The sequence below is a fragment of the Sander lucioperca genome, chromosome 1 (assembly GCF_008315115.2).
Source record: "Sander lucioperca isolate FBNREF2018 chromosome 1, SLUC_FBN_1.2, whole genome shotgun sequence".
Lineage (NCBI taxonomy): Eukaryota > Metazoa > Chordata > Actinopteri > Perciformes > Percidae > Sander > Sander lucioperca.
Window position 1 is genome coordinate 10,985,691 of NC_050173.1, and position 24,712 is coordinate 11,010,402.

At 40.5% G+C, this 24,712-nt stretch overlaps 1 protein-coding gene across 3 annotated transcripts in view; it reads right to left on the reverse strand.

Annotated features, from left to right (window-relative positions):
- LOC116035014 (spermatid perinuclear RNA binding protein) overlaps positions 1-21,659 on the reverse strand; it is a 92,678-nt gene extending 71,019 nt beyond the window's left edge. The window contains exons 1-2 of one of the 3 annotated variants that reach the window (XM_035996002.1): positions 21,465-21,532; positions 19,972-20,260 (exon numbers count right to left, since the gene is read on the reverse strand). The gene's annotated coding sequence lies outside the window, so the exon portion shown is untranslated. Of the gene's footprint in view, positions 1-19,971; positions 20,261-21,464 lie in introns of all 3 variants that reach the window. The other 2 variants (XM_031277897.2, XM_031277895.2) reach the window with 2 other exon arrangements.
- Positions 21,660-24,712: the final 3,053 nt, after the last annotated feature.

The window sequence follows — 24,712 nt, forward strand, 5'->3', positions numbered from 1 at the left end:
CAGTTTCTCTCCCACAGTTTTTAATCTGTGAAATGTAATACCATCCACCGAATATTTCATGCTCTGCTGTGTTTCTGGGTTAATACTTGCCCCAGCCAACACAGCAGCTATAAGAGTAACCCATAAACCATACAATGTGTGTGAGTCAGCAATTCTGAACAGTTCTTCATGAAATCTTTATTGATGAAGAATGCTGTAAGCATACTAACTACTGTACGTATAGTGCAGACTATTCATCAGGCTACTGTACATACTGCATTAGCTGTATGTGTGTTAGCCGGAGCCATACATCTAGAAGACAAATGAATATAGGAGCACTCTTGCACTTGGGAATTTCCCACTTGTGTATTTTCTCTTGAACTCAAATTCCAATTTTTTGACAATGGTAAGCAATAATGTGAAAAAGTAGTATGCAAGTAAGTTCTCAGTGAAGGTCAATTTACTGCTAAATAATCAAGCTAACCTTTTTGCTCCTTTTACTTGGCATATTTCTGCTAATTCATAATCTTTCTTGTTAACTATATCTAGATTATCCAATCTCCATTAATCCTTATTTTCTGCGCTGCGTTCCGGAGGCGCCGCGACCCCCGCGAGTAATCTGTGCCATTCAAGTCGATGCTTGATATTCCACCACACGTGTCACGCTGCGTCCCAGAAGCGTGCGTGACACGGCTCTCCGCTCCGGTAAAGATAAGCGCCAGGTCTATTTTCACCCGAGCCGCGGGGCGTTCAGACAGCCGGGCAGCAAGTGAAACAGCGAGAGCATCCAGTCAATTTACCAAAAGACACCCCCCAATATCGTATACTGTATTTCTCCTCTACAACATCATGGACGACGAGAGATTCATTTTGGAGGTGGAAAAACATAATAGACATCACAAATCCTTTTTATAAAGACAACGCCAGAAAAGAGAAGGCATGGAGTTTAATTGCAGGAGTGCTTAGAATGGAAGGTAGACACTAGTTCAATAAACACGTGATTATTATTTCAAGAACTTGTAGAGACAAAATCTGCGAGTCAGGCAGGTGAGATGCTCCACTTCTGAGACACTCCCGATGTGGTATGGCGCGTGGCGGAGGACGGAACAAAACCGCAGCGCAGCCGGCACACTGTACAGACGCACCTGGTGGAAAATCAGGGTAAGAATCCATACGTATGCAAGTGCCTGGAGCTACTTAAAATGAGTCCAGAGCTGAAAATTATTGAGAACTCAAGGCCTCAATGGATTAACCTGCAGGGTTGGTCGAAGGGCAGCTTTTTGGCTGGCTGACGAGGGGCAACAGAAATAGCTTGAGCTGACTACAGCATATGTAATGCACTGCAGCAGTCCTCCATGGTTCCATGTTTTTGCATCTAAACCACCTGCTGTATTTGTGTTTGTGAAAAAGGACAGCTTCGTTAACTTTGTGAACTGGAGTGTGCATGTGATGGTGACAAGAAGGAGCAGGGTGTTGGTGTGTTTTATGGTAGAGAAGAAGAGAAATACTTATGGGTAAAATAACTCCCACATATTGTAATGTTGCAGTGGTACTCTGTAGTCTTTTAAACCAAGGGCCCACAGAGAGTCTATCCTAATGAACATAAAACACAATATTGTCCTGTCATGTGAAGGTCTTTACTGCTGTTGAATAAGCACTGCACTACAGTGTTGCTACAGTAGATCTTGGCAGCACATAAGTACTCAGGGTCACTGAGAGAAAGCGTTAGTCTTATGTAAGCCTTCTATGTGTTTTTGTGCATTGGTGGAAATTAAATAATGTTGGATTCTGTGAGCTGACTAAAGCTTTAAGGTTATTGTGAGTATAAACTAAAGACTATAGCTTGCAATTTCATCTGAGCCATTACAGACCAGGGTTTCCCGCAGCACTTTGCAGTTAAGGCGGCCGCCTAAGCAACACACGCCTGCCGCCTTAACTACGTCGTCAAAAAAAAAAAAATGTATATGAGCGATATCCGCCGTGTTACTCTGTCCTGTTTTCTCCCTTTCATTCCAAACCACACAGTTGACAACCTGCAGGTGGAGGCGGTGAAGACGGACATACACGCCACTGTGGACTTGTGTCAGTCTCGCAAGCGGTTTCAGGAAAGTGGCTACATGTGTCCGACAATGCACAGAACAGCCTACAGCTATCCGCGGACACGGAGTGCGGAAAGTGTGTCAGAGCCTCCCGGACAGGTGAACTGAGACTCCGTTTCCTGCTTGTCGGTCAACGGTTAATGATCGGTTAACATTTAATTTCATTGTGCTTTCTTTTGGTAGGCTGGCTGCCAAAAATCGCCACTTACTAGCTAATTAATTAGCCTGAGGTAAACGCTAGCTATCAGTAAACAGAAGTGACGTGGTGGCTGGCGTCTGGTGTGTGCGCCAGTGTTTGTGTGTGTGCTTGTGTCGGCCCACCCCCCGCAAAGCTCCGACAGTCAGACAGCAGAGAACAGAAGAAAGTAGCCTATGAAGGTAAATATGGTGCAAAAAGGGAGAGCTTGTAGAATACAATGTGAGAACTTGCAGAACAAAAAATCTGAACTTGTATGTTAAAATTTGCACTTGTAAAAATTTAATTTGCACTTGTAAAAATAAAATTTGCACTTGTAAAAAATATTCACACACATGTGATCTGAATTTGAAGTCATACAAAGAAAAAAAACATGAGAGCTTGTAAAAAAAAATCTGAACTTGTAAGTTGAAATTTGCACTTGTAGAAAATGTTCACACACCTGTATTCTGAATGTGAAGTTACAGAAAAAATATTCACAAATGTGTAGATTGATATTTACATGAACACAATGACAGCTGCAAACTTATAATGCAACATTTACTCGTATACTTTTTTTTTTATTCTGGTTCATTTTCCATCACAACCACAACTCAGTGATTACAACCTCTCGAATCTGTCACTGCAACTTCACATATGTGCTCTCTCGCATCACAAAGTGGCGAATCTGCGCACCTCGACTTTCACAACACTCTTGACGATACATTTGGTGCAAAACTAATTTGTACCTGTGGACTTAGGCTGTGGAGCTCTGAGCTAACAGAACGGGAAAAGCAGGGTTTCTATCGCCAGATGAGGGACAACTCTGTCTGGCTTATTTATGTAGCATGGAAACTTGGTGGAATAGCATGCTAGCGTTAGCTAACTAGCAGCCAGCCCGCTTCTAAATAAATACCTTTTAATTGTCTAAACATTTTTAACAGTCAAACTAAAACACTGGCGGTGAGCTCCAGGGCCTGCAGCCGCAGACGGACCGGAAAATAATGATTTTATAAGGCAAAGTACCGTTTAAAAACTAGGCAATAGTAAATCTCTTTGTCATGTTCATCAATAATGATTAGGATTTTAGAAGGTTTAGAGACATCAATGTTTTATCATACTCTGTAGTAGCATTTCCTTGCTACCTAGATGCAATTTTCGGCAGCAATGAATTCTGCAGAAATTATTGTTTCTGCCCAAGCGGGTGCAATTCTTAGCAGGGATGCACAACATCAGCAAAGCAAGCTCTGGTCATGGCCGGGGGATGGGCCGCTGCTACCGGATGTGGGGCTCTCCGTGTCCCGCTGGAGCTCCGACTGCAGGTCGAGGTCGGCAGCGAAGCTTTCTGGCAAAAGCTGTGTTGCTACGCTGGTCGATCCCCACTGATGACGGTCCGTCTGCGGCTGCAGGCCGTGGAGCTCACCGCCAGTGTTTTAGTTTGACTGTTAAAAATGTTTAGACAATTAAAAGGTATTTATTTAGAAGCGGGCTGGCTGATAGTTAGCTAACACTAGCATGCTATTCCACCAAGTTTCCATGCTACATAAATAAGCCAGACAGAGTTGTCCCTCATCTGGCGATAGAAACCCTGCTTTTCCCGTTCTGTTAGCTCAGAGCTCCACAGCCTAAGTCCACAGGTACAAATTAGTTTTGCACCAAATGTATCGTCAAGAGTGTTGTGAAAGTCGAGGTGCGCAGATTCGCCACTTTGTGATGCGAGAGAGCACATATGTGAAGTTGCAGTGACAGATTCGAGAGGTTGTAATCACTGAGCTGTGGTTGTGATGGAAAATGAACCAGAGTAAAAAAAAAAAGTATACGAGTAAATGTTGCATTATAAGTTTGCAGCTGTCATTGTGTTCATGTAAATATCAATCTACACATTTGTGAATATTTTTTCTGTAACTTCACATTCAGAATACAGGTGTGTGAACATTTTCTACAAGTGCAAATTTCAACTTACAAGTTCAGATTTTTTTTACAAGCTCATGTTTTTTTTCTTTGTATGACTTCAAATTCAGATCACATGTGTGTGAATATTTTTTACAAGTGCAAATTTTATTTTTACAAGTGCAAATTAAATTTTTACAAGTGCAAATTTTAACATACAAGTTCAGATTTTTTGTTCTGCAAGTTCTCACATTGTATTCTACAAGCTCTCCCTTTTTGCACCATATTTACCTTCATAGTAGCCGCACCAGACTGAAAAACAGAACTATTTTGGTACAAACATTTACTCGCCATGTGGCAGATAGCCATATAGATATGTAGATAGATATCATTTATTAATTATGTATTATTATTTCAATTTAATATTTAGTGCTTAATAAATCATTGTTAAATGTAGTACAGAGTCTGTAGTCTACCCCCCCCCCCCACCCATCTGATGGCAAACCCCAACCTACCACCTTAACTAATTTAGACATGTGCACAATAACTTGTAATTCAAGCAATACTGTTGTTAATCCTTAAAATGTTGATAATAAAGAATACAGTATTTGATACTTTTTATTGCTAGCATTTTTATAACAGTAGGCCTATATTAGTAAACAGACTTAATTAATTTAAATACTGTAAGCACTGCTCAATATTCTATTTTTTGACTGACAAATATGCAGTATGCAAAAACACAAAACTATGCAGAAGCTTCTTTTTGACTACTGGGACAATAAAGTGTAATTCTTGAGGTTTTGCAATGAAATATTGTTTTGAGAGTGTGTTAATGACAATTCTGTATAACTTCACTGCAACCAAAGCCCTGTTTTCCATGTGTTTTCCTGCATAACTACCAGTTGATTTAAAGCAACAACAATTTAGCAAACTGCTACTGTATGTTTCTGACAGAAAACAATGCTGTGCGTTATTTACAATGAATGAAGGCTACCTGAAACTAGCAAATAGACACAGATTAGCGTCAGTCTACACATAATCCACAGTTAAAGTGTGAAGTCTGACTGAAACTAAACAGTGGGGAAATGTAATTCTGTATTAACAACCCTGCTTATTCAGCAGTGCTGAAATGACCACAAGGTTTTAAAGTAAGGTTGACATTACAGAGGCCGTATGGTTAACACCTTATGAGAAAAGGAAACAGGAACTTCCTATTAGGCATGCATGTTTGGCAACAGTGACTTGTTTGTATATGTTGTGGAGAACAAATGCATATACTACAGTGTTGTTTTAGAAACTAACAACATTACTGCGTCTACATATGTAGTTCATGTCTGGATTAGGGATAGACAGATCCTATATTGGGCCTGGGCCGATGCTGACCCACATAGCTGGATTGGGTATTGCAGAAAATGGGGCCGATCCATTCAAATCATTCTATGTAGCTTTTCTTTTCTTTTTTTCCCCACCCCTACTTGTACGTGTCTGAAGAAAAAAAAGGAAACGCAGACGACACAGTGTAACTTACTGCCAGGTAGCATGCAGCTAAAGACACAGGGTAACGTTAGCTTACCGGTAGCATGCAGCTGCACTTTTGTGGCCACTGTTAGAGTCAGAGATGACGGAGAAACAACAGAACTGGAAAATCCTCCTGCTTCTCTGTAGTCACTGGTGTGGCAACATATTTCCTTCACAGTGAGTTATGTAGACAAACAACAAATTGGTAAAGCGTGTGGGCTCCGACAGGACTTCATGGTGCGTTCAGGTGCCCCTCATAAACCCATGGTGCATTCAGCTGCACTTTGTTATGATCTTGCCTTACAGATAAAAGAATGATCCCAGTCATTACCACACAGTAGGGCATACAGCTTATTAAATACTGGTCTCAGATAAGTACTCGGTATCGGCTGATACCCAAAGCCAGGCAACGGTATCGAGACTAAAAGTATGTAGATGTAGATGAGGTAATACCACTAGGCTAATTAAATGAAGCACAAGCAAAAAGTCACTTATCAGTGTTGCAGTGATCAAATTACCATCAATGATGCAGAGTGATGACAATAATTGATACAACTATTTTATCTCTCCTTCAGAAATCAATAAACTACAAAATACAAATTAAATCTTTCCACGCTTGGATTACTATTGAGGATCAAGCCCCCTCCATTTGACCTGTCAAAGATCAGGACTGGAAGCAGGATGCATATAAATAAAACACTACAGTCAAGAGTGAAGCACCACTAAGAATCCATGCTCAGACGTAAATCTGTCCAAAAAGAAAATAATTTAACCGTAATTCCATAACGCTGATTAAGATCACCAAATCAAGATCCTGTTCCTGGAAAAGAGCTGTAGGAAAAATATCCCCGGCTAAAATAGCATGAGCACGGCATGCCCCTGCTAATTCAATGTGTCTAAGCTGATCCGTTTTAATGCACCTTTCATTTAGAAATCTATTTCGGAAAATAACTCGCCTCTCAAGTTTGCTGGTTGTTTGGGTCAGCCCATAACAGTTAGCAGTAACGCGCCTTGCTTTTTTTAGCATCCTGAAACAGACATGTCCCGAAGGGGATGTTTCCCTCAGTCTGATGGACGCGCAGCTCTGCCGGTGAAGACAAATTGTTCAGACAATCCATTTCCACACCTTTTTTTCCCCTGAAAATCGTTTGCTGCTTCTCTCTTCGCGGTCTACATCTTCTCGTCATCATTAAGCGATCTACAGTATCGCGGATATCAGTGCATGCGTGCGGAAATAAAACCTGTCATCGATTCCCAATTAACTACAGCCTCCACATGCATCGCTCAATATCGTATTTCACTTAATTATGCAAACCAACTCTGAGTTTCTTTCTCCCTTTCTCTTGTTATACACAACACAAAACATGACAGTTTTTGGTGTAAGAGTTTAACAACACATTGCACTTTATTTAAATTGGACACAGATAAAACTGAAATGCCCATCTTACATCCCAAATAGCAATAACAAACTAAAAACAAAAAAACCCTGGCAAATCTGTCCGGTCCCTTGGAATGGCTAGAAATTAAAAAAAGAAACTTTTAATTGGATTTCAAATTTTTGAACAACAAAAGCAATTGCTTTACCTTTGACCTATTACATTAGGAATTGTCTCTTTTTAATACAATTCAACAAAATGGTTTAAACTTAACCAAAGCCAGGAGAACATAAATAACAGTCTGCTGCAGAGAGAAGCAGATCAAGAACAACACACTACAAACAACCAAATCATGTTTACCTAAAGTCCAACACTGTGGTCTAACACGATAGGATAGCCAACCAGTCCATGTACCAGCCAATGAAACAGCAACCGTTACAATGCAAAAGTAAAAAATATTTGAGGCATACATGTTTTCTGATATCAAGCCACTGGTACAAATTTGATTCAAACTAAGACAATCATTATTAACTTATCAATAAAACAGAGAGAATTTCAGCACCATGGAGAGCAAGCATTCCAAACTAAGTACTGTATAATATACAGCAAAGTTCGGGACGGCCTCTAGCTCACGCAGTAAGAGCGTTCGCCCCATGTTGGCTGAATCCTGCAGCGGCCCGGGATCGAATCCGACTGCGTGTCATCCCCCGTCTCTCTCCCCTTTCATGTCTATCCACTGTCACTATAATAATGGGAAAAGCCCCCAAAAATAATCTTTAAAAAAATATATACAGCAAAGTTCAGCAAAGTACAACAGATCAGATCAAAGTTTGTCAAAAAAAGCAAATAACAACGAAGCTACGCATCATTTCATATGGACTCACCAGCAGCTGGTGCGGTTGCAGACGGCAAGTTTCAGCACACATTAAATGCACGTTTTGATCAAATAGTCCATGTTATGAGTCACAACATATATTACAACTAACAGTATATTATTACATCACTCTTAACAAAAAAGCCTCTCTTCTCACAGGATACAACTTACAGGAAACCCCATTTTCTCTGCCTTGGAACACGTTTCCTGAGGTTCAGATGGCTGACTTAACAATGTTTTGTTGTAACCTCAGTACAGTATGTTATACGACTTAAGGGAGAGACAGCACCTTAACAGATTACTGCGTCAACAGATTATAAAGCAATACAAGACATATTTCTCTTTGATTAAATAGCACGAGTCACTATCATGGTCTTTGTGTTGTGTCTCATTTAAAGTGCAGCACCAAATCACATCACCCCTGTTTAGCAGCTCTACACTGGCTGCTTTTGTAGGTTTCATTTTAAATTTACTGATAACTAAAGGCCCCCAGCGACATATCAGAATTTTTTTTTTATCACTTATGAGCCGAGGCACAGTTTGGTCCTCTTAGTAGAGCTTGTTTCACACACTGAGCCTCTATCAGAGGTGACGGAGCCTTTACAGTCAGAGCTCTCAACATCCTGCAAGAAGAGCTCAGGCTACCAAGATCATTATGATACAATATCAGTGTAATGTGACTGGGTCTGTTGGGATTGGGAACAGAAGGGGTTGTTGCAGGGACGCTGGCAGACACTGTTCAGCCTTCTTGAGGTGTCATGTCTTTAACTCAGTGAGTCATTTGTGAAGGAAGTTCTCCACTTACTGTAATAACAACAATGTCATTCCCACTCGCTCAGGCTGAAAGCTAGAGAAGTACTGCAAGTGTCACTGTCAGTCTGATGGTGCTGTTTGTTTGCTATAGTTAAACTCTGAGTTGGACCTCTTTATGAGTGCTCAACAATCAAAGCTACACCTGTCAGTCAAGTGAGTTTCTAATCACAGGTGCACACTGAATGTTCGAGCCCGCGTGATGTGTGGTCTCAACTGTTTCTTGTGTTTTGGGCAGGCAAGAGAGTATGTTTGGAGAGAGCTGTGTGGGAGCTGTCGGACTATAGTGAGCTGTGGATAAAAAGCCGGTGAGTTGGACCAGCATAACAATTCTGTATTCCAATATAAAGGTACATCCCACGGTAGCCTGGGTATGGTTCACAGAACAAAGTTGTTGTAGAGTGCACTGCTTTACAGCTTTACTTATTTACAAAGCTCTTTTTTCCAAATATTATCTGATATTATTTTATTACTTATCTATTTATGTATTTAATAGTATATTCATGTGGGTTTTGCTCCCCCCAGCTACACATAAAACCCACAGCTGAGCACAGAGTTTTAGAGCTGATCCACTGAGGCATTGTTGAAAGTTGTTACACTGAAATGTTGAGATGGTCCGATACCATTTTTTGCTTTCCGATTCCGATACCTGATACCGAGTACCGATCCGATACCAGTGTGTCATATATTTTATTATGTTTTAACAACTGTATACTACTACCCCTGTATGGATGTGATATGATTTCTATCTTTGTTGTCGGTCTGGCTCAGGTTCTCATTCATGTTTCTCTTTGTGAAACATGAATGCCATGGCTTTATTACGTGGTATCGGATCGGTGCATAAACTCCAGTACTTCCTGATACCGATACCAGCGTTTTAGGCAGTATCGGAGCCGATACCGGAACATCTCTACTGAAATGTGAGAAACAACATTTGGCCTAAAATATAAATTGCAGCATGTCATCACTAAAAAAACATCTTAAATAGGTTTAACATCACAAGATGATGACAAATAGTATGAATTTAGGTTCATTTCCACGTAAAAGGAAGTTTGTAAGTGTAAAAGTGAAGTAATTGTTCAATTTTTTTACAGATGGCTTATTAATTCAAGCAAAAGCATACAGACGAAAACAAGCAAAGACACAAACATTTTGCACATCCCATGCGCTCCTGTCCTACCTTTTCCTTTCACAGCCACACACACACACCCACAGGCACAGGCAGACTGACAATGATGTGTGTGCTGGAGTGAGACAACGATGTGGCTCCAGAAGATCTCAGGAGAAATATGGTGAAGCTGCAAGTGCTGTGTCTGCTCACAGGCATATGTGTGTGCGTGTGTGTGTGTGTGTGTGTGTGTGTGTGTGTGTTGCTGTGTGTGTGTTGCTCTGTTGCATTCTTTTTTATCCCCATCCTCCCAGGAAGCATGACAGACATGGGTGGATACACTTCAGCAGCTCTGAGTTATATGACACGAGTATGTGTCTACTGTACAATAATATCTTTGATTTTATCCTATGTCATTGGTACTGTACATACTATATATATATATATATATATATATATATGTATATATATATTTCTTTTTAGGAAAAAAACTGTTGTTTGATTATTTGCACTGTACTGAAGTGATGTATGTAGCATTGGCAGCAAAGGACAGCATTTCCAATGAGGTTAAAAGCTGCAGCTAATAATTTTTTATTCAGTCATTTAGTCTAAAAAATATATAAAAAAGACATGTACTTTGCTGTAACTTTTTTTGTCTGAGCCAAAATAATCAAAAGGGTATTCAATTTACAATCCTCACATATGTGAGAAGCTGTAACCAGTGTATAGTTGGAGTTTTTGCTTTATAAAGCACTATTAATCAACAATCAAAACTAACTTCATGTCAATTGCCTAATCAACAACAAATATTTACATTTTAGCTTTAGGCCTTGAAAAAGACGTCATGTAGAGAGGTAATGTGTCCATATGTGTCACAATTCATAGTCTGAGTATTTCACAAAGGCATTGCAATATGCAATAAGATGTGCCAATAGCATGCAGCTCTGCAACAACATGCACTCTTTTTGGATCCTCTTCCATCACTAGTAAGGGAGTCAGCGCCGGCCGGTGTGTGTGTGCAGAGGAGAGAGACTAGAATCCCATAAATCCTACTTTATTAGATAAACTTCCAAATCAGATAAAGAAATCTCACACACCCCCGTGCACACTGCACAAAGACCCACACAGGATCTCACTGATAATCTCCATTACCAATTACGGGGTGATACGCCACAGCTTAACATGAAGGCAGCAATTAATCTGCTAACACCGGTCACTGGGTCATTGTAGTAGAGAGAAAATATCGCCTGCAGGCACACATATGCACACACACAAAGCAAAAGTATCATTGAGACATAGTGAATAGTATAATTTTCCCACATTTCTCCAGAGATGCAATTCAAATGTAGTGTTTTTTTTTTTAATTCTTATTTCCATTTAGTGCCTGTGTTCGCAAACTGTGGTGAAGGACTCAAAATTGGTCCCAAGACTTTTTGTTGTGGGTTGCCTGCAGTTCTTTATGAGGTTATAGAACTGGGTGAGTGTGAGTGTGGAAGTTGGTGCTAGGGTGGCTACTTCATATTTACATTGTGGAGACAAGTGCTTCTGCGGATTGAAAATAACAAGTCGATCCATGCAATGTTTAGCACAAGTTTGTTGTCAAATGCCGATTAAGGTGGATTGAGCTGGATTAGATTTTTCAAGGCCCTAACAACTACCACAAACGGACACTACAAACCTACAACAAGAGCTGGCAGCATCTTTCATGTTTGTTATAAAAGAGGGAGAGCCAACAACACTTCATCTGCTCTGTCTGCATTAATAAGAGAAATGAATGGAGAGACTTAACAGCTGAAGCTTATAAACAGTATATCACACAGTGATCAACAAACAGCCATTCACTTTTAAACTGTCACCAATACAATTTACTATTTAATATTATAACTGGTTAACTTAGTATGGTGATGTGTTTTTTCTGTTAGTTATTCTCACTACTTTTTCTTTTTTTTAAATAAACTAACAGTAATAAATTACAAGCATGCACAAGTTACCATATAATAATGACATTTACCATTATATTGTAAAAATGTCCCAGTACAACCACAGTCTTCAACCGCTCGGACTGCCTTGCTCTACGGCTCCATGACAGTGGTTTGGTTGAACCAAATTTGTCAAACCGTACTGGGCTTTAAACGGGAAACCTTCCAGTCACAGTCCAAACATGGTCTGCATGGTTTTAATAAATAGCCTGATCTTCCAGGAAGTCTGCATGAGGGCAAGCTATGGTTTCCCTGATCTAAGCTCTTTTTGATGCAGTAAGCGGAGCTGGGACATTAGAGAAGGGGGATAGGGGAAGGTTGTGTGTGCATGTGCACGTTTGAGTGAGTGAGTGAATTAGTGAGAGAAAAAAGAGAGAGAGATCAGCTGTGGTTTGTGCAAATGGGTTATCAACATGTGTACAATATGTTATATGTTGCTGCCAGTGTCTGCGTGCGTGCGTGCGAGCGTGCGTGCGTGCGTGCGTACAAGGCAGAGCAGAGAGGTGACACTCAGTAGTTGAGTGATTGAGCAGATGGGCCTCCCATACCAAACTGTCAAACTGAAGACATTTTCTTCAAACTAAATCATTGACTCCTTCAGTAGATATGTGTGTACATATGTGTGTACAGGGATGTCATCATTTTGCTAAAGCCAGAGAAATACAATATACTGATTATTGAAATAATAATAATGTAAAAAATATCTTAATCAGGTTATCATACTGACATTGAGAGTATAATAACACTTGACATGCTTTTTTTTTTTAAAGAGTTTTGATTGTGCACAGCTAGGGCTGGGCGATATGATGATATACTGTATTATGTCAAAACAATATAAAAAAGGTAATTTGTGCTTTTCTATATCGTTTCAAGCACAATGCTGAAAAACCAGCAGCCGAACTGCGTTACGGCAATATTTCCGTTCTGATCTGAATTGCTTTTCCATTTTCACATTTAAATTACATTTTGAATATTGTCAACCATAAAGCAGTGTTAGTATTTTAAAATGAAATGTCAACTGGGTTTTGCATTTTCAAATTGTCAGAGAATGTGCATAAGGGTGTATGAAAATAAAATGGAATTTCAATTGTGACTTAAATGATGCATCTAAAAATGCAAAATTAAGTTATTAATACTGCATTTTAATTAACATTTGACCACCATAAAGTGGAGTTGGTCTTTGAAAATTAAATGTCATATTGCTTTTCCATTTTCACTTTGTGTCAGAAAATGCCCATGCTAGTAGTGAAATGCAAATTGCATCATTTCATTTATTTAATTGAAATGTTGACCCAATTAATGCATATGTAAGTGGGAAATGAAAATGTTTTTGTGAGATTACATTTTCATTTGAATTTAGTCCACCAAATGCTCCCATATTCCATTACTAGTCTCCTATCTGCTTGACTTTTTTATCTCAGTTTAATTTGACCATTTCTTTGATATAAGACAAAGCAGCGAATGACAGCAAAAACGAGAGACAGGAAAGCAAAGATCACAAACTCAATGTGAACCAAGAAAGATATGAATGTTTGGTTTGCTCGAGAACTGGAGCTGTCACGATAACCTCCACTCTGCCACTTCTAAATCCCATCTCCACCTTACATTTGTTCTATGTTCTCTCTCCCTTATACTGGTATTACCTCATCAATAATGTTAAAGATGTGGTATTATCAACATGTTACAAATGGCAAACTATTAAATTGCAGAATAACTGTTGCGGTACTGCTAACTGCACTCTAACACATCCACTAATGCAATAAAAAAAAGGCACATTCTTAACTCTCCTCGCCCACATGTCCGTCACGACAAGCTCTTTCCTGGTAAATCCATCAACACACTAGCAAGTGAAATGGAATATTCAGAAAGTGGACTTGTGAAAGCCTTTACATTACATTACATTACATTACATTTAGCTGACGCTTTTATCCAAAGCGACTTACAATTGCTATATATGTCAGAGGTCACACGCCTCTGGAGCAACTAGGGGTTAAGTGTCTTGCTCAGGGACACATTGGTTGATGTATTGCAGTGGGAATCAAACCTGGGTCTCCCACACCAAAGGCATGTGTCATATCCACTGCGCCATCACCACCCCCACCAAAGCCTCCCTCTATAATGGCCTTCACCCAATGACAGCGCAGTGCAGTGATCAAATAGTTGTGTGACATGTGGCTCAGATTTGGTCAAAATTAGACAAGAAAATGTTGGTCATACACACTTCAGTCAATGTGCATGTTTACACTTATTCCTCAAATTTAATGTAAACTAAGTAACTGAGGTTTAAGGTAATGGTTTTTCCTGTTTAAGATATGTTTCACATTATCATTACAATAATCAGAATACAGCACTTATCTGGCTTTAGGGACTGTTCGTTATTTATTTCAGGGGCCACAGGAGGAGTTTTGGGACCTTTAGTCAAAATAGACTTGACCTTCACCAGCAATACATTTTGGATGACCCTCCAAAATAATGTGGAAAAAAGGGATGACCCTCCCCAACAATTTATTGATGCCTTCTGTACTGGTTTGCGCTTGGCAAAGACATACAGATGGACATTGTTTTTTTTTACAGCTATGACATACGTGACTAAACCCCTGCATTCTCATCTTACGCATCACACTCCTCTGTTATGGTATGGTGGCCATTTCAGTAGATTTACTCACTAACATTGTTGTGGAAACACAATAAGCATGGAAACTAAATGCACACTTCCTGCATTACTGCATTACTTCAAATACTAAGTCAAACTAAAGTTACTCATCTAGTAAACTAGTATTCACATGAAATAAAACAATAAAACATTGAGACCATTCAGCAAAGCACACTGGGTAATTCAACTGGTTGCTATGGACTCGTCACTAGGCTTCCTCAGTCATTGTATATTTTAGCATATAGGTAAAGCTGCCAAAGCTGAACATTATCCAAAACTCCATTTCTCAGACGAGCGTCAATTTGGGAGCTTGCATGCTACCACTCCTTCCTTCTCCAATACCTTGAAAAGGCTGTCGTTTATATATAGCTCCATCGTGTTGTAAGTAAGACATCTGATGAAAAAAATAATTGTATTCATTAGCATGATTGCCGTACTGTTCAAAAACATCCGAAACACCATACGAAAACATAACAGACCAGACGTAAGCTTTTATTTTGAAAAGTCAAAGCTTGCAGACTGCACCGAGCCGGGAGGGCATGAGACGGGAGGTCTCCATGCTGCAGCCATACCCGACTCAAATATCCTTTCGGTCTTACAACAACAACACGACAACACGATGGAGCTAGCAAAGCAGTTTTGTGTTTATATGTGCAAGCAGGATTTATTCAGTTTGGGAAATCCCACGGTCTCTAAAGCTACAGTTCAAATTGTCTGGCTGACTAAACAGGGAGGGACCCATCTGCTAGCGATAGGGGCCGAGACTGAGAGAGCTATATGGAGCTACATGGATAAATATGCACCAAACAAGCCACTTTGAAATGTTGCTGTTCTCACGAATACAAAAGTTGGGTGAAACTCCCCCCTAGACTTAAAAAAACTGGATGACCCTCCCCTCAACAAAGAATAAAAAGACATGACCCTCCCCTATTTTCCTCCGGTGGTCCATTCCATAAATACCGAACGGTCCCTTAGAACAATTATGACATGCATGCCATGTACACACACATCTGCCGAAGGAGTAAATGGATTTTCCTTTCAGGGTCAGTATGATAAAATATGATCTTTGAGAATCATCTCACTTTGTAGGAAAGGGATTTTGCGTAAACCCACATTAAGTGATTTACAATGCCATCTGGAACATTTTCACTTGTGATAAAAAAAAAAATAATAATTACATTTGATTTTCATTTATTATTTGTGCAAAGCAAAGATGATAAACACACTCTGCTGCATGCCATTTGTTATTCACTGGCCTCACTAATTAAAGAAAAATGTATCTCTATTTATTTTATATTTTTTCTCAGAGAGTTTGAGAAAAAAAAACAATGTATCATAGATTGAACAACTTTCAATTAACAGCTTTTTTATTTTTTATTATAATATAACACATATATACGGTATACATAATTAAGAGCTTTTACATTAATTACACAAATGACCTTTTATATTAAGCCAAGTGAGTGCTGAGGTTTATGATACGTGTGTGCAACAGCTACATTAATTCAACTTATCAAGTTTCATTCACATGTTATCAATACAATGATTACTTGATAAAGAATCCAAGATCAAGCACAAAAAGTAAATTAAATTTTTCTTACAAATGATGAGTACTGAGAAGTACTAAGTTGTACTAGGTTAGGTAAGGGTTTACGTTTTATTGGAAAACCGAATCCTAATGTATAATATAATGAATTCATCATGTACAGTACATCACTGCTATTGTATATGAATACAATGAGAATGCAAACAAAACAAGCCATTGCTCAGGATGAACTGACTATTATTACAAGTTCCCAATGCATCCTATGGTGAAGGCTGCCTTTGTTTCATTGTAAAGCAGCCTCACAAAGCCAAAGTTCAAGTTAACAGTGACTTAATAAACCAAACTCTGAACAGTTCATTTCAGGTTCAGTGTTTGTGTGGTGAGGTGCAAGCTGTTGTGCAGGTAACCTTACATGGCCATCTCTCACACTCTCTGCCTCTGTCTGTCTGGCGGTCCCTCTTTTGTTTCTCTCTCTCTCTCAGTCTGTCTCTCCCTCTCTCTCATCTCTTGTTTCTGTCACTCTGAGCTATTCCTGGATTCCACACTGAGGTGAACGGAAACAGGACTGGCTGCAGTGGATGTTGGTAGCAGCATTTTTTTTCTCTGCAAAGAACCACTCTTCCTCGTGTAATACACATACAGTCAATATTCCTGTGTCAATGGCTTTGTTCTTTAGCCAGTTGGGAAGATGTTTTCTCAAACATGTTTGGGTGATTAAAGCCCTTCTTGTTCCTGCAGATGGAATGTGGGGGGAGTGTGTGTTTGCATGCGTGCATGTGTGTATTTGCATGCGTGCTTGGCAAACAACACAGCTGAAAATGAGATACGGTCAGCTGGATGGATCTGAGTCAGCAGGGTGCAGATGGATCCTTTATATTGCCATGTGGAGGAATATTCAAAACAGTAGCGCACTCTCTGCTGCTATCTCTCTGCTTTTATCTTTGTTCAGCCTCTCCTGCACCACAGCCCCACTGGGACTCTCCCCAATTCCGTGTTGTGCTTACTGGAACCTTGGCAGCCGGCTGCTATGTCGACCAATTAGGAAAGCTTTTACTAAAGTGCCAGCCAATTGGATTAGTGCTACATTTCCTTGCCAGATGAGACTGTAAATGTGCTGCTGTATGCTAGAATCGGAGAACTGGTGAGCAGAATCCTGTTTCGCTGATAGGCACAGGGTACCAGAATACACACACGCTGCAGAAGCAGCGGCAGGAGAAAGAGACATCCCATGACACTACTGTGAGTCTTCTGCTACTGAGTGTGTTACCGAGATCCTAAACAGTTTAAACCAAGAACACAACATAACACAAACCAGAACCCAAGCAGTCGAGCGACCACAACACTGCTCCCAGGCCTAGATAGCAAGTGCTGTTACACGGATGGGTTTGCAGAAAAAACGGCAGAACCAGCCTATACAGAGGTGACAGCAAGCAGACAAGGGGAAGAGGACAAACTTAAGAGTGAAAAGGGACAGATACCAGACATTTTAATAAAACTTTTCCTAAGGTGTCTTCTTTTTTCCCCCCTGTTAAATGTTTTTTTTGGGAGAAGTTTTTCCTCATCAGAATCGAGCATCAAAGGAGAGTGCTGTATGCTGTGCAGGTTATAAAAAGCCCTTTGAGGCAAATTTGTGATGTTGGGCTGAATAAATAAAACTGACTGGACTTGACTTGAAAACAAATTAAACGTCTTTGTTTACCTGCCTGAGTGTGGAATAGATTAAAACAAGCCTACCTGACAAAACTGTGATTTTCTGGTTTGTGGCTGTTATTCAATTGTCAACCACTGTGTCTGTGTTTGTCTTTGCTATGCATGCTCAGTGTTGCCAGTTCCATACGTGTCCTTAATCTGGGAATCTGGGCCCAAGTAAGTTCCTTTAGTGAAAATTAAATCAATTTCCAAAACCATTAAAGCACTTTAAAGCCACTGTGCTTCAATCACCTGGTCGATACTAGGATCAAACACCAAAAAGCTAAATATAGAATGGTAAAAAAAATGTTTTTTTTATTTTATACGGAAAACATCTTCTAATTCGGATCGAATATGTTTTTTATTTATGGTGTTTTGACCGAGGAATAGCAAATAAACTAAACATAACTAAATGATGCCTTATTTGTAAGTGTAAGGGGACAAATAAATGCAAAAATGGGCTAGAGATGCCGAGCAAAATGAAGAAAGGGAGAAACAAAGACAGATTGTTCATCGTGATCGAACAAAACCAGCTTGCTCTCTCTCCCTCCTTCTCATCCTCTTATCTCGTCGATACTGCCTGAGAGTTCGCTGCCAAGTCAATGCTTACGAGAAAGAGTCTGTGAAAGTGCTCATGGGGGCCTGGAGCATAAACACTCAACCACACAGGTACCGTACACACATGCTTTCTCAACCTGTCCTGTTCCTGGTACTCTGCTCACTTTGTAAAGTTGCCCCTGGGTATTTGTCCATCACAGAAAGGAGACATAAATACACATAAGAAAAGAAGCAAAACTACAAAACCACTGATCTCAAACACATACCTAAAAGCAAGGATGCAATTACTCCATCGCTCCCTCTCACAAAGTCCACTGTACGCAGCACAAGAGGAGCATTATATGGCCGTAACAAGCAACAACTAAAGAAGTCTGTGTTCCCACTCTATTAGTCAACTCTATCTAGGGAAGTGAAGCAAGGGCTGGGCATTAAAACAAAGACACCCCACATTTCTATAACCAGGGCAGGTGTGGCTGAATGTGTTAGCAGGGACACCTCCTGCACATGTAACAGGGTGGAGCAGGGTGGAGCAAACCAAAATAACCCAGAGGCAACAGACCATTAGTCAAGCCTGGCAGACCACCAGGCAGAAAGAGCTGATAAACTACTAAAACCAGCACAGACCAATGAGAACCACTAGACCACAGAGACCAAATACAGCTCAGATACAGAAACAACTTGTCCACACACACAAATTACGTGAGAAATGCTGCCAAATCTGAAAAGGTGCTCTTTCAACACCAAAAGGACATGTATGCAATTTTTTTGCACGATACTGTTCAGGCAGGTGTAAAGACATTTGTACACTGACAAGCTGATATGCCTGTATGGTATTTCTAGTAGCTGTAATAGCCGAGAAATAATAAGGTGTTAGTTTAAGATTACTTAAGGTTAAAAGGTAAGCCAACAAGCTGGTTAAGCAAGAACAGAGCGCAGTTCAGCATTGCTTTCTTTCACGGTCATTCACTTGATGCCACGCACGCATGCACGCGCACACAGATACAAAGACACACACACACACACACACACACACACACACACACATTGTGCGAGGAAATAACCTCGATGATGAATACGGTATTTCGATAACTTACTACCTACTTTTGGTTCCCTAAAACAGTGCCTCGTGTAGGTTAAAAAGGGGAAATGAAAAGAATACTGAAACAACAACAAAAAGATAGCTAATACTAAATACACAACTGTGACACCTCAACTAGTAGGATCTCCAATAACATAAAATAAGAAATATTTAGGTTAAACAGACCTTTACATACGATCGATATCTCGCAGCACAGTGCGGAAGTGTGGTATCAGACACCTGCTATTAAAGATGAGCTACAGTCAAACCGCCACCTCCGGTCTCATTTTAGTCTATTCTTCGCAGGATAATTCACCAAAACCTCTTCCGCAAACACTGACTGAATACAGTGTAGACCCGCAACATGCGGAAAGTTAACGTTTCATCACGTTTCTCTTTTTTCCGCTCACAAAAGGGAAAGTAAGGACGGTTAAGCAGATAACGAAACAATAACAAATACAAAAAGTAGTTTAACTTCCAAACCTCTATCTACCATGAGCACGCGAGAGATTAAAACAAATTAGCCAAAACTCCTGCCAGTAGATTTTTCTCTCTCGGGGTGACAGCGTTGAGCATGCATGTCCTCATAAAATACGGGGGGGGGGGACAAAGCTAGAAAGATAATATCAACCAACTCACTGTGTTAGCAAGCTGTGTATAGTCCGTCACTGCTGCCAAAATATAGAATTCCAAAGAGGCAAAAATCCGAGCACAATCCGAGATATGAGAGCCGAGCTGAGCTGTCACCGTCCAGCCGCAACGAGAAGTCAGACTGCCTTGACAACCGGGAAAGCGAGCGCGAGCCCGGAGCCGCCTGCTGGTTTCTCCTCTCGCACGAGACAAGAGAAGGGGGGCGAAATCCCTAGAGATGAATGGTGGTGGGTGTGCGCAGGCGCGGACGGGGTAGATTCATTCCGGTGGAGTAGGGCTGTAAAAGGCAGAAACATATAGGGCAAATGCGCTGCATTTATTTATTTGTTTGTTTATTTATTTTTCTAAGGAAGCATTGGGGACTAACCACACTGAAATAACAACCGCAGATCTGTAGACAACACTACCAGTACTGTAGAAAAGGCTGTTATTCACATGGTGCACCTAATTTAAAGAATTTAGGACTAGGCCTACAACTATTGAGTATTTTCACTGTCAATATTTGTATAATATAATTAATCGTATAGCAATCGTTAAATCGAGGCTGTAATATGTCAGAAAGCAGGGACACGTCTATAAATTCCAGAGTGCTTATTTCTTTCGATTAACAGTCCAAAACTCAAAGATAGCAGGCTATTCAATTCACAGTAATACAAGTCAGAGAAAATCAGCAAGTTCTCAAAAGCTGAAATGTAGTCTATGTCTTTTTACTTGATACACGACTTAAATGCTTGATTCAATTTTCTGTTGGTCGGCTAATTGATTTTTCGCCTAATCCTGTCAACAATTTGACTTATTTGCTAAAACAATAAAAAAGAAACATAAACGGATTTCATTATCCTATAGCATAAACTGGACAAAAACAGGCAGTAGGCTACATTTAGAAGTAGAAATGGGGAGATGTCCCGATTAGAAAGTGCCTAGGAATAGGCTATCTTGACTCCCTCTCCATCCAAGAAGCATTAGGCTACTCTCTCAGACAGTCTTATAAATAATTCAACAATAAAAGCTTGCCTGGTTGCATGCAGAACCAAAAGAAGCATCTCACTCCCCCTTGCACGGCGTCAATCTGCGGGCGTTTCCAATTTAAACAAATCTCCAAGCAAAATAAAGTTCAATCAACATTCTTGTTTCGCAAATGGCTGTGGCCGGCCAGCCAGATCAGTCAAGGATTACAAGGCTTCTGTCAACTATCAATAGCCTCGTGTGCCTGCGAGAGACAAGGGGGTAGAAAGGGAGCGAGAAGGTGGGAGGGAGGAGTGGGAAGGCTGAGTTTCAATGCGCAGACGGTGCAGAGCAACCAGCCGATGATGCTGTTTGTCCTGTCCGAGGATCGGATGAAAACAGGCGACGACAATTTAATCCAAGACATGTTGTCCCAGAGCCTCGCATCTCAACCGCATAGCCTACTGACCCAACAGAGCTGGTGAGAGGGGATGAAGGCACAAAAAGTGTATAGCAGGGGGGGGAAAGCAATTTACCTGCACCGCTCCCGTTATCAGCCTGCCGTTATATTACTTCCCACTCAATGTGGCTTTCAGCGCTGCCGCTCACTCCAAGCTGTTCGTCGCCGAAAGGAAATTTAGGCAACGGGATTTGTTCACGTGGTCACGCTCAGTGCTCCTAATTGGCGGAGCGGCTCGAGCCGCTGCTCGCTCGCACCTGTACTGTGAACGGTACAATAATGTTGCAGGGGGAGAGAAAGAAGAAAACAGATTGGTGCAGAATATATTCTTGCATAATATGGATGTGTGTGTGTGTGTGTGTGTGTGTGTGTGTGTGTGTGTGTGTGTGTGTGTGTGTGTGTGTGTGTGTGTGTGTGTGTGTGTGTGTGTGTGTGTGTGTCAGATAATTCAGTAAAATCAGATGACTCAGACTGTAACCCACTGTTTGTAAAGTAGGCCTATAGGCTGCTAAATGATTGTTCTAGTAACAGTGAACTGTTTTGAGTAATACTTAAAATCAATTTTGAGTAGGCTAGCATTTCTTAAGAATAAAAGAGAATTCTCAAAATACAAACCACGTGTCAGGGCCTATACTTATTACACCTAAAGGTAGACTAAATGTCATTGCATAAATTAATAGATTTTTCTTACCATTTCTGTATAGCTTACTTTTTTGCAGCTCTCCTGAATATCACATAAATGCGTTTTGGAATTAATCTCAATGAGCCTTTCTGAATAAATAAACCTTAATCAGCAAACTAAAAACTGTAGCAAATTAGAGTCTTTCTTTTAAAACCATTAAAATTGGCTATGTGTGCTTCTGCTACTGTATATCATATCAATGATAAAGCCAGTTTTTACTGCATAAGTAATATCTGTCACACATCTGTCAATGGCCCTCCTACCAACAGACTACTGATATAGTCACATTTACAAACCCATAAGCATAACGTAATAACATACAGTAGCAAGGAGAATCTAACACAAATTACACTGCACCGACACACTGCACCGGTCTCACACAAATCTTACTATAAGTTTAATTTTCAATACAATAACACACTTTTTTTATTCACGTGTGTTAACGTTTACCATTTTTAATTTTTTTGTATTTATGTCAAAACACCATTCTGTACCACATATGTCATACTGCACGCCCCTATTAAAGCTGCAAGCAGTCATATGCTATTAATGTACTTAGAGTGTGTAGCCCAATGGTCTACCTATCAAACACACACACACACACACACACACACACACATTTACAAAGAGGTTTTAAGATTGAGGCTTGTAACCAAGGCAGTAGCAAACCTCAGAATATAGCCTGTATTGCATTCCCACTTTACCACACGCACACAAGCATACTATATAAATGAAGTTATTCATCTACCTACTGAGGGCACGGCATAGTAGCAGTCAATGGTGCGGGAGTATTTTTAGATTTCATGTGGGTTGCAGATGCTGCTCTACTCAACCAGGTCACAGCAAATAAAACTGTGTTTTTACTGTAACATCCAATGCCTTTGACTTCCTCTCAGTTTCCCCCGAAATGTTTGCCTTCCCGCATTGGGTGTCGAAAAAAATGAGGTAGATTGTGATTATTAAGTCACTACCTGCATTGTAACTCTCCTAAATGTGGTGCTCTTAGTGTAATAAGGGAAGTCAAAATATCTACAAGTTGTAATATCTTCTTTTCTCTTCTCTGATTTCAGTCGTCTTCACTGGTCCTGGCAGATTAGGCCAAGACACTCACATGGCCTCCAGGCTGTTGGCAGTGATATGTCTCTATGTTTTCCCCCTACTCAGTTTTGGCCCAAATTAAAAGCATGTTAGGTTTTTTAGGGCAATGTAGGACATTTATAATTAACTATGAGAAATCTGACACAGTTGCAGCACCAACTGTCGAAAACATACAGTGAATCATCTTGTGGGCCCATATAACCAGTTGTCATAACCACAGTAAAAGCCTGAATGTAACTCCTGATTCCAGACTGGAGGGGTTCCCTTGGTTTTTGGAGTCAGGGGGGTGGAGAGTTATTATTTAGGAGAACAAAAGCTGAGGAGCAGAGAACAGAGCAATCTCCCCCTCCTCTTGTTTCCTTCTATACCTTCCTTCATCCGCCCCCATCATCTCTCCATCCCCCCTCCACACACCAACACAAACGCTTGCCATCTGACACCCCTCTAAGGAGTTCTTTTTCAGAGTTTCACACACACACACACACACACACACACACACACACACACACACACACACACACACACACACACACACACACACACACACACACAAAAACACTGGGTGGTGGCTGTGAGGAAGAGCTCCTATGTTTTCAATCCAAGGCAGAGTAACAGGCCAAATGACATAGAGAGAAACAGACAGAAGGACAGACAGACACCCTTTCTGCGTGTTAATCAGGCCTACGTGCACACCAGCAGAAGGATTGAGAGGGACTTTCTGTTGGTGGACCACAGTGTACCGTAGGTCGCAGCGTGTGTGTAACAACTGTTGGTCAATTGGTGTGATGCCACCTGGCTGTCTGACCACAAGTAGGACGTAGGGAGTGTGTGTGTGTGTGTGTGTGTGTGTTTGAGTCTTGCTAGGCCGGACAGAACTTCGACGGGCAGCAGATGGTGGTGCCAGCGTGGCATGGGCATAAGCGCGAGGTGGACTCACACACATGGATGCACACAGGCTGCCCTGGCTGTGGTCAAATTTCAACAAAATACTAATCTGACTCTCCCACTCCACAGCCCTTTATACTTTCTATCAACTGGGTTTTATTCATCAAGTTCTGTTTCTTTTAATTTTTCCTCCTTGCTTATTAGCAGTCGTGATTATGCAGACCACAGTTCTAATTTCTTTTTATAATTAAAAAGTTCCCTCAATTTATTATGGAGGAGATGCCATGTCACGGTCAACAATGGAATAATCAATCTGTTTAAGTATCTTTAAATGAATGTCATTCAACACAATACAATACTAGTGTCTAACAGGTGATTTGGAGTCTTTGTCAGCTAAATTTGCAAAAACATAAGATTAAGTATCACTTTTAAATACAATCTTATTGTAATGTTAGAGGTTCATTATACACAGACAAACTCACTAATGCTTGCATATATTAAACATACATAAACATACAGATGCACAGACAGTGACTGGGCAGCTGTCTAGGGAGTGGACGACATCTCTATTGTTGGAGTGTGATGGATGAGGCGGGAGCTTTAAATGCAACACTGGTTGACTATGGACTGGGGGAAATTCTCCTCTGCCAACACTGTGA